Below are 16,215 nucleotides of genomic sequence, written 5' to 3'. Positions count from 1 at the left end.
TGAAAAATAAAGACATTATTAAATTTGCTAACGTTGCGAAAGGGGTTAAATCAATTTCTAAACATAGATCGAAGACATTAAATCGTGTCGAGAAATTGCTTTTGCTTTGGATAACTGAAAAACAGTTTGCTGGTGACAGCGTATCAAAAGCAATTATTTGCGAGAAAGCTAAAAATATACACGCTGATCTCGTGAAAAATCAAGCAGGAACTAGCCAGGAAAGCAAAGTGTTTAAAGCCAGCCACTTTTTTTTTAATTGAGAACGGATTAATCATTTTTACATTACTTCTTATGGGAAAGGTTGGTTTGGTGTACGTCCTATTCAGTATAAGTCCAAACACCAGAAACGTATTAAGGTCGTATACCGAGGTTCCACTGTACCTTTAAAAAGTTCTAAAAACAGAATTACTATTTACACACAAGCATTTGAAATACAATTTTCCATCATGTTTCTTAACTACTTAATTATATATATATATATATATATATATATACAGTGGAAGCTCTGTATACAACCTTAATCCATTCCTGGTGTTTGTACCTATACCGAATAGGATGTATATCGAACCAACCTTTCCCATAAGAACTAATGTAAAAATGATTAATCCCATTCTCATGTAAAAAAAAAAATGGCTGGCTTTAAACACCTCACTTTCATGGTTAGTTCTTGCTTGATTTTTCATGAGATCAGCATGTATCTTTTTAGCTTTCTCGCAAATAAGTGCTTCTGATACGCTGTCTCCAGCACACTGTTTTTCAGTTATCCAAACCAAAAGCAATTTCTCGACATGATCTAATGTCTTCAATTTCTGTTTAGAAATTGATTTAACCCCTTTCGCAACATTAGCAGATTTAATAATGTCTTTATTTTTCACAATTGTCAATATCGTTGTTCTTGGAATATGGTATGCAAAACAGTTAAAATCTCAAACACACATGCCGCCACCTTCATATTTCTCAACAATCTCTTTTATCAGTTCCATTGTGATTCTAGTAATTTTTTCAGTTTTCTGTTGCTTTTCATTTGCCTTTTTGCAATTCATGATTAATAAAAATAATAACATTTTACTTACAAATTAAAATCAGAAGAAATTTAACAAAGTTATAAACCGTGGCACCACGAATGTCTAGTCTGGTCTGGTCTAGTACACCGATAGTGCTACTTGTTCATAGATGGCGTGTATAATTGAATTAAGTCGTATACCAAGCAAAATTTTTTTCGTCCAAACAGGACGTATTCCAAATTTGACATATTCTAAAGCAGACGTATATCGAGATACCACTGTATATACATTAAAAAAATTATCTTAAGTCTAAATTTTTGAAATTATATTTGAAATATTGGGTTGTTCGGAAAATAAGTTCATTTTTTTTTACCACTACACGGATTAGTGGTATTTTTCCCGCCATTTTCGTTCTAAACCATATTATCATTATATATTTTGACAGCTAGCATTTTATGGCTTATATTTAAAAAATTTTGTTTGATTTCGTGCAATTGTTTATTTTTTGTGTCCCATCNAAATTATACTTTAAAAGTTGATCTAGTATCAAAAACATTCGATTCAGCATGACACAGTCCTCATAAAAATACCACACAAAAGTGCCAGTGCTGCCAGCTAAAACACACACACCAACAAAAAAAAATATTGGAGTAGCCCAAGATATAGACAAAGATTGCAGCACCACAACACTAGCGAAAATTTAAATTTGCTGACTGGAATGCTTTCGGTTAACCGACATTTCGGATAAATGATGCTCTACTGTATAAAAATTGACATTAAAATGTTAATTGTCTATAGAGCTGACAAGGACAGAAATTGTATTAACATAGATTGCATTCCGGTACCACAAGCCTGGAAATATTATATAGACACCCAAAAAATTTANGCTCTCGGTTAATAGTGCTTTTAGTGATGACAAAGAAAACATTGTTTATATTAATATGTATCACTTAAGAAAATTTTAATAAAGATATTTATCTTAATTATAAAAATATAGTAGCATGTTTTTTTTAATTTTTGGAACCTAACCCTCCTTTTCGTACTAGTTCTTTGTTTCGCATAACACGGCAATTTTTTGGAACGTAACTACCGTGTTATATGGGGGTTGCCTGTATATATATTAAATGTAATTAATTAAATTAAATATGGTTTATTAGATGTTTTTTGTTATTTGTTTAGAGCAAATTTTAAAATATGAGGTTATCCAATAAGTAAGATACAGATCTAAAGGAACATTGACATTATTATTTCAAAAAAATTCTGGTCCATAATGCCTTTATCTAAAAACTACTATTTCAGTATTTTGAACAAAAGCAGAAATATTGTGAATGTTTCTAAAAAAGTTTTTGGTATTCCAAAAGAATTATTTCCTGGATCTCATGATTGAACATATAACATTTTTATTTGCTAATAAATGGATCAAATTTAAAATTAAGGTTGACATCCTTGCAGATGTAATTACAAATTTTGATTGTTAGCTTTGAACAAACAAAAGTACTGATGCAAACCAGGGCCTTAAACTTATGAGATACTTTTAAAATGTCAATTGTGTTTCATGTTGAATATATAAGAAATGATATCAATAGTTCTTTTGTCTTCCATTTTCTGATAAAATTTATACAAATATCTATTATCTTACATTAATGCTCAAGATTTATTGTTTATAATATCATAAACTAACTTATAAAATATGAAAAAATATCTGGTATCATTATTTTGTTCAATAGCTAAAAAATCAATTTTCTCTGCTAATTAAATGATTTTAAATTATAATCTTTCTTTCCAGTTTATCAACTTTCTTTTTCTTTGTTCATTAATGCTCATCAGTATATGGTAACATTAATATTCTAGACATATTGCCAGTTTCAATTTAAATCAAAATTTAAAATTCATTTAGTAGCTGTAATAATGTTATATTTGTAAATATCAAGTACTTGGACAAGATCAGATTCAGATATTAAGTCATCTTCAATCCAAACTGGGAAAAATGTACCGGTACATGTATAGACTTTCTTTCTTTCAAACTGTGTGTCACCCATAGTAATAAAGTAAAAGTATAATCATACTTGTAATCTTTAAATTTTGCCATTATGACAGTAAAAACACACATAATGATAGCTTGCTGAGTTAAGTTATTAATTAAAACTAAAAATTAACCAACAAATGAAGTATCCAAAACTTTTCATTTATTACAATCTGCTTTCAAACGATTTAGTTATTTTATTACAGTTTTTAATCAATATTAAAAATTATCATAGAGCAGCCAAATCAATATTATATTAGTCATAAAAAAAGAAATACTCTTAAGTTTGATAATATGTAAATAACTTATGAAATGAAAATTATTTATTCCTTTTAATAATCTTAGCTCATTAAACAAAATAATTCCACTATCATAATTTATGAAAATGCCATCATCACTTGCTTCTATTTTAGATCTGCTTTCCAAGTTTGTTCTTATTCCTTACAATTTTATCTCAATATCTTTTTCTAAATATTTCTGATTCATTCCTTAAATTGTAATGTATTTCTAAACAAATATATAAATTGATATGTAATAACAATTGTAATCATTTAACTTTTATAATAACTGTCTATGTTATGTAAGTCTTGTTTGAAGTAAACCCATACTTAGATTAAAGATATATTTAAGGGTCTTATGAAAAATTTAAGCTGTAATAATGTAATAGTTGCATTATTTTACAATCTTCTATTATTCAATCTTTAAATATATTGTTATTAGATTATATCAAGAAAATCAATGTATTTCCTAAAAAATATAATACCCCTTTGCAACAAAAAATAAAAAAATAAATAAAAAATGATTAATCATCAGATTAAAAGATTGACTTATTTGCAGACTGTACATTTTTGATAAATAAATTATGAATCTAATTGTATTTACTATAAAGTTCAACGATATTAAAAATGAAAATGAAAGCTATTTTAATTGCATTTAATTTTTCACAATTAGTGACACTAATAATTTTGCTTATTATTTTGCTAATTTATTTCAATTAAATTCACTTTTCTGCCATCATAACATCATATCATTTTCAATTTTGCAGTTTTCTATTCATACAGAAAACTGCAAAATTGAAAATTGTACAACTGTAGTTAAAGTTAATATAACACTTATTTTTTATGCTTATTATTTTTTTAATATCATACCAAAAGAAATGAATTTATTTAATATTTACTGTAAACTTATATTAAAAATTACATTACATTAGCTTTACTAATTAGCATTATATTTTAAATAATATGTAAACATAAATGTATATTTATACACATATTCAATATAGTACTTTATTTAACATTTAAATGAATTAAAAACCTAATATATTTTACTAAATAAAAGAATTAAATATTTACATAAATTTAAGTCATTTGATTACTTGTTATTACAAATAGGAAAATACCACCCATAAATACTCTAATACTAGGAAGTATTCAAATTATTCAAGCATTTGAGATCTTGTATATAACTTTGAAAAAATAAATTCAAATACTATGAATATCTCAAATATTATCATATGTACTGTACAGACAACACCTCTTTAGTACCTCTGATTTAATTTGTAAGAAAAAAAGAAGCAGACTAGATCCTGAAAGTGTTTGCTTCTTTTCATATATAAAAATCTGCAGTAGGTGAAAATGAAAACAATTATTCATTAATCTATTATAGTTAAAATAACAATAACTAAAAAGAAAGTAATAAAACTCAAAATCAAAATAAAAAGTTTGAAGTTTCATCCCTTAAAATTTAGTAAAAAGAAATAAATAAAACAAGTTAATAATTTCATTTCATATTTATTATTTAACTAAATAAGTTAAATTAGGTAATTAAGTTCACTAAGTATTCAAGATATTCAAATGTTAAAAATATTCAAGATTTGGTCAATAATATTCGAAATTGAAAAAAGTGATGTTTGACCAGCTCTACTTGTTACATAGAAGAAAGTTAAAGTCAATTGACAATGTTTCAAAATACTTGTAGCTATAATCAAATGCTACATTAAAATTAGTCTTCCTGTTTATTTAAAATGTTACTAGCTAAATCTTCATGACATCATATTAAATATCAGATATGCAAATATTCTTAGATCACATAAAATACGTATTAAACTCGATATTTATAATTATAAAGTATTATAAAAAGCTAAAAGAAACAAACAAACAAAAATGAAACAAAAATATTGGTTTATATTACGAGGCGTGTTTTTAAAGTAAGTACCGTTTTGAAATATAAAAAAAACAAGCAAACATTTTTTACAAAATTTTTATTTATGTGAAAGCCCATATTTTACACTACTTTTCTACATAATTCCCATTAATATTGAGACACTTATCGTATCGTGGGACCATTACAAATTTTGATTGTTAGCTTTGAACAAACAAAAGTACTGATGCAAACCAGGGCCTTAAACTTATGAGATACTTTTAAAATGTCAATTGTGTTTCATGTTGAATATATAAGAAATGATATCAATAGTTCTTTTGTCTTCCATTTTCTGATAAAATTTATACAAATATCTATTATCTTACATTAATGCTCAAGATTTATTGTTTATAATATCATAAACTAACTTATAAAATATGAAAAAATATCTGGTATCATTATTTTGTTCAATAGCTAAAAAATCAATTTTCTCTGCTAATTAAATGATTTTAAATTATAATCTTTCTTTCCAGTTTATCAACTTTCTTTTTCTTTGTTCATTAATGCTCATCAGTATATGGTAACATTAATATTCTAGACATATTGCCAGTTTCAATTTAAATCAAAATTTAAAATTCATTTAGTAGCTGTAATAATGTTATATTTGTAAATATCAAGTACTTGGACAAGATCAGATTCAGATATTAAGTCATCTTCAATCCAAACTGGGAAAAATGTACCGGTACATGTATAGACTTTCTTTCTTTCAAACTGTGTGTCACCCATAGTAATAAAGTAAAAGTATAATCATACTTGTAATCTTTAAATTTTGCCATTATGACAGTAAAAACACACATAATGATAGCTTGCTGAGTTAAGTTATTAATTAAAACTAAAAATTAACCAACAAATGAAGTATCCAAAACTTTTCATTTATTACNCATTTTCGGCACCCAACGGGAACACAACTTCCGATAATTTAATCGTCCGGTCACAATTTCATAGAGAACACTTCTTGAAACTGCAAGAAACTCTTTAGATAAAGATGAAATCGTGAATCGTCTGTTCTCTTTCACTCTACAGTCCACTTTTTCAATCAAATCGTCAATAACGACTGAAGGTCGCCCACTTCCGTTCCTCATCGTGAATGTTTGTGCGGCCATTACTAAAGGCCCTAACCCATTTTCGTACCATTCCTTCACTCATAACACTTTCACCATAAACTTCACTCATTTGGCGATGAATTTCAGCCGCTTTCGAGCCTTTAGCACTGAGAAAACGAATAACGGCATGCACTTCGCAGTCGGCGGGATTCTCAATGAGCGGCAGCATTTCAATAACACACAAACAACAGTAAACACAATCGACTGGCTCCGTAATGGCGTTTGTGGCTTCCCAACAGATGTAGGTACACAGCGCGCATGCGCTAAGTGCCGACTGCAGCGTTATATTAAAACGGTACTTACTTTAAAAACACGCCTCGTATATTACATAAACATGTTTTACAATCATCACTAAATTTCTAACCCTGATTGTACAAGAGGATTAAACTAAAGAATATTTATTAGTTGTACAAAACTGTAAATTTCAGGTTGTCATGGTGTAAGGAACCAAGTCCGAGCATTATTTTTATTTACTTTTATTTTGCTTTTTATTATATTTTTGTTTGGGGCTTATGTTTTGTTAGGACGAAGGTTTCCTCACCATTCACCTTAAAAACTTAAAAATAGAAGAGAAACCAACTCGCCAACGAGAGAAAAGCGTTGTAGAAAAAAAAACTCATGCACACTTGCGTTCCCGAGCAGAAAAAAGTAAGTCCGCACCAAGAAAAAAGGGGGGGGAGAAGACCCCACGAGCACAACTTAAATTCGCTAAACCTTAAAAGAATAAAACATCCCAAAAATTGTAAAAAAAAATAATGTAAAAGGTTAGTGAGTATTGTCGGAAAAATAGGCTGCCAGACAAATAGAAAAAATTTGTTAGCGAATAAGTATGTAAATGAGGGGAGTGATCGCAGTCAGAATTGTGACGTCACCTCACAGTATAAAGTCTGAACATCAAGTGAAGATGAACGAGGTGAACTCCAGTTAGCAACGAGCTTGATGAGCTTCGTAGCAGTAAACGAGAGAGGTGTCCGATAGGATCAAATAGTTCCAAGGCGATTTTGAAGTTATTCGATTTGTGGATCAACGAATAGAGAAAGTCTTGAGAGTTGAGGAAATAGGTTCCTAGTATATTGAGGTGACAATTAGGATCTTTAATTCATAAGAATTATTGTATATAAGTTAAGTCTTTGAAATTTTGTCAAATTCCAAAGGGGAATAGAATTAAGTTAGAAACTAGATTGATTTGAGTTTTGTCGGGCTGATTCTTATTGACTTTCATTGAATAAATTTTTGTTTGATTTTTACTAAATTTTGTAAATAGTTTATTACTAGAACTTTTATTAAATACTTGATTTGTTATTGGCAAACTTTGTCATTATTTAATTTCGGTGTACGCTAAAAGTCCAGGCCTGGCACAATAATGCAAATCCGTGTAAAGTACCCGTTAGGGAACGGCTATATCCGGCACACAGTCGTGTCAATAATCGTTGGAAAAGTCGGAAAAATTATATAGTACTTTACAGTGTAATGAAAACAGTTGACCAAGCTGCCAAGTGCATATTTTCTTTTTTGAGGGGTATTTTTCTGTTAACGAACACCAGTCATAACTGTAATCCAATGTGTGATGCCATTGTCTTATTGACATTTTGTCATTCAATCCTACTGATCCTTAAAATACCAACACTAAAGTAGGCACACACAAACAGTAACAAAAGAACTTTATTAAAATAAGATCAGAGCTGTCATCTATATCTCAGGCTACACACGGACAACTTAACGAACTTTTACACCTTTTTCTCCTTTATTCCCGTTGCCAGGCAACAACTCATTAGAAGTGTTGCCAGACTGTGTTCACAGGGGCACCGCTAGCAGTTTGAACGCCTGTGTGCAATATCGATTATGCCGCCCCCTGTTTAACTACGATTACCTACGCTGAGCTTGCCAGAAAGGCTCTTTAGTGTTGTCTCATAAGGGTGTGAAAAAAAGAAAAGAAATACTTTACAAAGAAAATCTATTTATTATTACTAAGTTATTTTTGTTTACTTAAGTGTAAAACCATATAAATATTAATCTATAGAAATTGAACTTCTCTTGCCTTTATGTTTGCAAAATCTACTATCAATTTTCATGTATCCAAGCTGTCTAAGATTTCATGTTCAATTGAAACTATAGCTAAATTACTTAATCTTTNTTTTTTTGTTGTTGTTGTATGCAGTTTCCAGCAAACTTTAATTAATTTTTTTCTATTTGTGAAAATTTCTACGTTATTTAAAGGTAATTTTTATTATAGGCATATAGACCTTACACAGCATTATTAATATGATTTTGGAGGTTACAGAACTTTAAAATTACTTTAAAAAATGGAAAATAATTATATCATTTGATTTCAAGATATTTTGTATACCTTAGAAATAATTAATTCTATCCCGGGATTTCCCGGGATCCCGGGAAACGGTTCACTTTTATCCTGGGATCCCGGGACAAGCAAAAGACCGGGAAATGAGAAACCCTAGTATGTAGGCATAAAGTCTGTCTAAAGGCAATTAATGACAAGACCTGTGTGACTGTCCTAATGACAATTCTTTATGGAGCTACATTATGTTATTGTGAAATTATGTACAGTGATACAGTAATCATAACTTTCATTCTTTATTAAATTAATATTACAAGTTTACTGTATGTATTTAAAAAAATAATAATAATAAGAGACAAGCATATTATAATGGGGATATGCTCAGATAATTGAGAGGTTAAATTAGCAAGAGTGCACTGCATTTACAAAGTTTCTTATAGTACTATTGTAAGAAAAATACAATCTTAAGAAACTGCCTATTGTTTCTGAATATGGAAACCTACAAAAATGTATCCAGCATATTTTTAAAGCTATTTTCAGTTTCTTCTCTATATTTATTAACTTATAGCTTTAATTTTTTAAATTCAAGTCCTCATATTTAGAAAATCTTATCTTGAACTAGTTCTTAGTATCTCAATACTCATTAAAAAATAAAGTAAAATTTGGCATATATAGTTACATGTTTCACCATAAGCTGATAACTTTAATGTTTAAGTAATTTACAATTATTTACCAGTAGTTAAATTTAGAAACATTTGGAGAAAACAATAATCAGATCTTCATAACATTAATTAAGCCTCTAAATTACTTAAGCATTAAATTTATCAACACATGACAAAATTTCTACCTATAAGTATCAAATACAGTGAGTGATTGGTTAACGAACATAATCCGTTTCAAGACTTTATTCACTATCAGAATTGTTCGTTAACCAATTATCGATTTACCATAGGTTTTTATGAGAATTTGATTAATTCGTTCTGGAGACCCCCAAAAATGAAAAATATATACTTTCTAACTACGTTTATTTATATGTAATAATAAAAATACATATATACAGTGTTGCATTTTTATTAGTCATGTTTTTTCCATTTGTGGGGTTAAAAAATCTGTCCAATGTCAATTGTGTTTTTCTCTTTTTCAGGATTTTTCAGAAGTAAATAATAGCATTGTAATAGCGAGGTTGAGGCCGAAGTTTTAAACGTGAAAACGTGTATGTCGGACATTCAGCACCGCTTTCCTGTAAGCCTAAAAGTTTGACAATGGTGTTTGGATAGTCAGTGAAATCATACTCTGTATTCCAAATACCATTGTCAAACTTCTAGGCTTACAGGAAAGTGGCGCTGAATGTCCAACATACACGTTTTTGCATTTAAAACCTCGCTAATAATAGCGATCCCCCAAGCCTATTAACCTCAACCTGGTTTGGATGCCATTCTAAGATCGTTGTCCTGACATCCTCCCACTTCTTCAAAAGATTTTCAATAGCAGATGTCAGCATTAATCATCTTTTTCAGAAAAAAAAAAAATATATCTCTCCGAGTCTCTGGGTGTTTTTCATTCAAGACTTCTTGGCGTTATTCTGTCATCAGATCAGTTTCAGGTTCCATTATGAGTTCTTCAATGTTCTTTATTTCTCACATTTTGTTACTTCTTTAGCTGTTTGAATCTTCTTCATTATACTGTATCTTTCTTAGATAAGATTGAACTGTGACCTACTGTAGACCTGTTCAAGCCGTACTGCCCAGCAATATCAGATCATCTTCTGTTCACTCTCTACTTTTACTATTATACTCTCACCTTTCAAAAATAAAAACCAACGGAAAAATTAACAAGTGCCCGCCTGACAGTCTCGCGAATACTATAAAAGAATTGCTTCTGTCAGAAAAATAAAGGCTGGAATTACAAGGAAGAATTTCATAGTTTGGAGGAATACTATCTGATCAGAATATACCGGGTTAAGGGTCAATGTCGCTCTGAAAAGTTTCAAACTGTTATCCAAAGACAAAGGAAGACCAATCGGTATTCATTATATTATGTTGCTTCTTTTTGTGTTTGTTCTGTGAGGTGTTTGTTGTCCAAACATAAAAATCTTTGGAGAAAGTGTTTGTTATCCAATTTGTTTGTTAGCCAATCACCCACTATTTCTAAAAGTTTGCATTCTATTACAGTAGAGTATCGCTTATCCAAATCAATTGGAGACTGAGGTTGTTCGGATAACTTGTTTTTCGGATAATCGATTATGCACGAAAAATACATTAACCTATCCCATGTTGAAATTTTTCTCCGTTGCGTATCGCTTTGCGTTGAATTTTCGTCGATGTTAAGCCTAACGTAAACTTTTTAAATTAATAATCGTAGCTATTGTATCGTTAAAAATGATTTCTTTATGTTTTACAAACAAAATATATACATTGAAAAATCAATTTTTTGGAACGTAACTACCGTGTTATACGGGGGTTACCTGTACTGATTTTAAAATAAAATTTTTTTAGAAAGAAATACAGTACTCTCTCATAAATTCACACATGCACTAATCTAAACCACTTTAATTTATGCTTCTGCTCTTCTAACCACAGACAAAAATTATTATATGTTAAATTTTAAAAACCGGTCAAATTTGTAAAATTAATATGTATTATTACTTTATAAACATATATATCAAATACTGTAAAAAATTTTTTTGAATGTGTGTACTTAACTATATTCTTTCTGACTTCCTCCTCTATACATAATCCCATTAATCTGAACTTTTCTCAAAATCCAAACCAAATCACCTTGTAAAATAATTTGTTTGGACATGTGAGAGTGCATTATATATACAAACACACACACACACACACACACGTACATGTGTTATTATATATAATTAATCTATACAGGTAACCCCCGTATAACACGGCACTTCTATAGCACGGATTCGCTCTAACACGGTTTGAGAAATGGGTAAAATCCTCGTACAACATGAAATGTAATAAATTTTTACACACTGAAGTACTAATAGTTCACGAAAATAATAATTTTCGTGAACTATTAGTGTGTAAATTTTCTTTTCTCGTCTTCATACACATGGTCCTTTGCGAAAATTGTTTCAATTTTGCCAGATCTCGACGCTTCTGCTTCTGGTGTTGCCAGATGTTTTTCTCTTATTCCATAAGTGCTTAGCACCATATAAGGAAATTTATAAAGATCTTTTAACTAGAAGCAAGCAATCTAAAATTACATACACTTTTTGCAAAAGGTAAAGCATGAATCTGAAAATAATGCAGAAAAATGCTCAGAGGATAACGATAACTTGCCAAAAATAAAACGCTCTCGGTTAATAGTGCTTTTAGTGATGACAAAGAAAACATTGTTTATATTAATATGTATCACTTAAGAAAATTTTAATAAAGATATTTATCTTAATTATAAAAATATAGTAGCATGTTTTTTTTAATTTTTGGAACCTAACCCTCCTTTTCGTACTAGTTCTTTGTTTCGCATAACACGGCAATTTTTTGGAACGTAACTACCGTGTTATATGGGGGTTGCCTGTATATATATTAAATGTAATTAATTAAATTAAATATGGTTTATTAGATGTTTTTTGTTATTTGTTTAGAGCAAATTTTAAAATATGAGGTTATCCAATAAGTAAGATACAGATCTAAAGGAACATTGACATTATTATTTCAAAAAAATTCTGGTCCATAATGCCTTTATCTAAAAACTACTATTTCAGTATTTTGAACAAAAGCAGAAATATTGTGAATGTTTCTAAAAAAGTTTTTGGTATTCCAAAAGAATTATTTCCTGGATCTCATGATTGAACATATAACATTTTTATTTGCTAATAAATGGATCAAATTTAAAATTAAGGTTGACATCCTTGCAGATCCTGTGAATCAGGCTGAAAATGTTAGTTTTTATGAAATAAATATTTTCTCGGCAAGGATAAGGTGTTATTTGTATGTTATAATTTTATCTATAATGACATTTGAACAGTAAAAGTTGTTTATTTGTTTGCTGAAAATTTTTGTTTAGCCATTATTATGTTGAATTATAGTTCCAGTTTACGAGTGCAGTTTTTATTTTTTTAATTGTCTATATAAATTATCTATTACAAATCCCTGTGCAGACTTGGGCATCTGCGTAGGGGGCAAACAGGGCAATTGCCCCTGGAATCATGTAAAAAATTCTAACAAGTTATAATTTATTTATTTACATTACTACTGGCAATGTCATTAAGACAACACACAACAATGAAATAACAGACTCGGTAAAATAAATAAAAAATGCAATAAACAAAAATAAATGGAATAAAACATAAAAAGAAATATTGCAAATTAATGCAAAAGTGATTAGGATATGTAACTTTACACCCTCAACCATGCAACACTGATTTTTGTACTGATGCAATATTGTAATCAATAATCTATTTGTGAAAAAAAATCCAAAAAATTAANATAACATTTTTATTTGCTAATAAATGGATCAAATTTAAAATTAAGGTTGACATCCTTGCAGATGTAATTACAAATTTTGATTGTTAGCTTTGAACAAACAAAAGTACTGATGCAAACCAGGGCCTTAAACTTATGAGATACTTTTAAAATGTCAATTGTGTTTCATGTTGAATATATAAGAAATGATATCAATAGTTCTTTTGTCTTCCATTTTCTGATAAAATTTATACAAATATCTATTATCTTACATTAATGCTCAAGATTTATTGTTTATAATATCATAAACTAACTTATAAAATATGAAAAAATATCTGGTATCATTATTTTGTTCAATAGCTAAAAAATCAATTTTCTCTGCTAATTAAATGATTTTAAATTATAATCTTTCTTTCCAGTTTATCAACTTTCTTTTTCTTTGTTCATTAATGCTCATCAGTATATGGTAACATTAATATTCTAGACATATTGCCAGTTTCAATTTAAATCAAAATTTAAAATTCATTTAGTAGCTGTAATAATGTTATATTTGTAAATATCAAGTACTTGGACAAGATCAGATTCAGATATTAAGTCATCTTCAATCCAAACTGGGAAAAATGTACCGGTACATGTATAGACTTTCTTTCTTTCAAACTGTGTGTCACCCATAGTAATAAAGTAAAAGTATAATCATACTTGTAATCTTTAAATTTTGCCATTATGACAGTAAAAACACACATAATGATAGCTTGCTGAGTTAAGTTATTAATTAAAACTAAAAATTAACCAACAAATGAAGTATCCAAAACTTTTCATTTATTACAATCTGCTTTCAAACGATTTAGTTATTTTATTACAGTTTTTAATCAATATTAAAAATTATCATAGAGCAGCCAAATCAATATTATATTAGTCATAAAAAAAGAAATACTCTTAAGTTTGATAATATGTAAATAACTTATGAAATGAAAATTATTTATTCCTTTTAATAATCTTAGCTCATTAAACAAAATAATTCCACTATCATAATTTATGAAAATGCCATCATCACTTGCTTCTATTTTAGATCTGCTTTCCAAGTTTGTTCTTATTCCTTACAATTTTATCTCAATATCTTTTTCTAAATATTTCTGATTCATTCCTTAAATTGTAATGTATTTCTAAACAAATATATAAATTGATATGTAATAACAATTGTAATCATTTAACTTTTATAATAACTGTCTATGTTATGTAAGTCTTGTTTGAAGTAAACCCATACTTAGATTAAAGATATATTTAAGGGTCTTATGAAAAATTTAAGCTGTAATAATGTAATAGTTGCATTATTTTACAATCTTCTATTATTCAATCTTTAAATATATTGTTATTAGATTATATCAAGAAAATCAATGTATTTCCTAAAAAATATAATACCCCTTTGCAACAAAAAATAAAAAAATAAATAAAAAATGATTAATCATCAGATTAAAAGATTGACTTATTTGCAGACTGTACATTTTTGATAAATAAATTATGAATCTAATTGTATTTACTATAAAGTTCAACGATATTAAAAATGAAAATGAAAGCTATTTTAATTGCATTTAATTTTTCACAATTAGTGACACTAATAATTTTGCTTATTATTTTGCTAATTTATTTCAATTAAATTCACTTTTCTGCCATCATAACATCATATCATTTTCAATTTTGCAGTTTTCTATTCATACAGAAAACTGCAAAATTGAAAATTGTACAACTGTAGTTAAAGTTAATATAACACTTATTTTTTATGCTTATTATTTTTTTAATATCATACCAAAAGAAATGAATTTATTTAATATTTACTGTAAACTTATATTAAAAATTACATTACATTAGCTTTACTAATTAGCATTATATTTTAAATAATATGTAAACATAAATGTATATTTATACACATATTCAATATAGTACTTTATTTAACATTTAAATGAATTAAAAACCTAATATATTTTACTAAATAAAAGAATTAAATATTTACATAAATTTAAGTCATTTGATTACTTGTTATTACAAATAGGAAAATACCACCCATAAATACTCTAATACTAGGAAGTATTCAAATTATTCAAGCATTTGAGATCTTGTATATAACTTTGAAAAAATAAATTCAAATACTATGAATATCTCAAATATTATCATATGTACTGTACAGACAACACCTCTTTAGTACCTCTGATTTAATTTGTAAGAAAAAAAGAAGCAGACTAGATCCTGAAAGTGTTTGCTTCTTTTCATATATAAAAATCTGCAGTAGGTGAAAATGAAAACAATTATTCATTAATCTATTATAGTTAAAATAACAATAACTAAAAAGAAAGTAATAAAACTCAAAATCAAAATAAAAAGTTTGAAGTTTCATCCCTTAAAATTTAGTAAAAAGAAATAAATAAAACAAGTTAATAATTTCATTTCATATTTATTATTTAACTAAATAAGTTAAATTAGGTAATTAAGTTCACTAAGTATTCAAGATATTCAAATGTTAAAAATATTCAAGATTTGGTCAATAATATTCGAAATTGAAAAAAGTGATGTTTGACCAGCTCTACTTGTTACATAGAAGAAAGTTAAAGTCAATTGACAATGTTTCAAAATACTTGTAGCTATAATCAAATGCTACATTAAAATTAGTCTTCCTGTTTATTTAAAATGTTACTAGCTAAATCTTCATGACATCATATTAAATATCAGATATGCAAATATTCTTAGATCACATAAAATACGTATTAAACTCGATATTTATAATTATAAAGTATTATAAAAAGCTAAAAGAAACAAACAAACAAAAATGAAACAAAAATATTGGTTTATATTACGAGGCATGTTTTTAAAGTAAGTACCGTTTTGAAATATAAAAAAAACAAGCAAACATTTTTTACAAAATTTTTATTTATGTGAAAGCCCATATTTTACACTACTTTTCTACATAATTCCCATTAATATTGAGACACTTATCGTATCGTGGGACCAGCTTTTGTATTCCATCCTCAAAGAATGTTGCCGCCTGATGAGACAACCACTGCAGAACGGTCGTTTTGACTTCGTCGTGATTGTTATGGCGCTGCCCTGCCAGATGCTTCTTCAAATGCAGAAACAAATGATAGTCACTCGGCGCTAGGTCGGGACTGTATGGAGG

General features: G+C 28.1%; 1 protein-coding gene across 1 annotated transcript in view; it reads right to left on the bottom strand.

Moving 5' to 3' along the window:
• Window positions 1–16,215, bottom strand: part of LOC111619497 — a 98,021-nt gene that overhangs the window by 54,703 nt on the left and 27,103 nt on the right. The window lies entirely within an intron of this gene.

Source organism: Centruroides sculpturatus, unplaced genomic scaffold (genome assembly GCF_000671375.1).
Source record: "Centruroides sculpturatus isolate CEXI.00-Female unplaced genomic scaffold, Cexi_2.0 scaffold44, whole genome shotgun sequence".
NCBI lineage: Eukaryota > Metazoa > Arthropoda > Arachnida > Scorpiones > Buthidae > Centruroides > Centruroides sculpturatus.
This window is presented reverse-complemented; position numbering and strand designations above follow the sequence as displayed.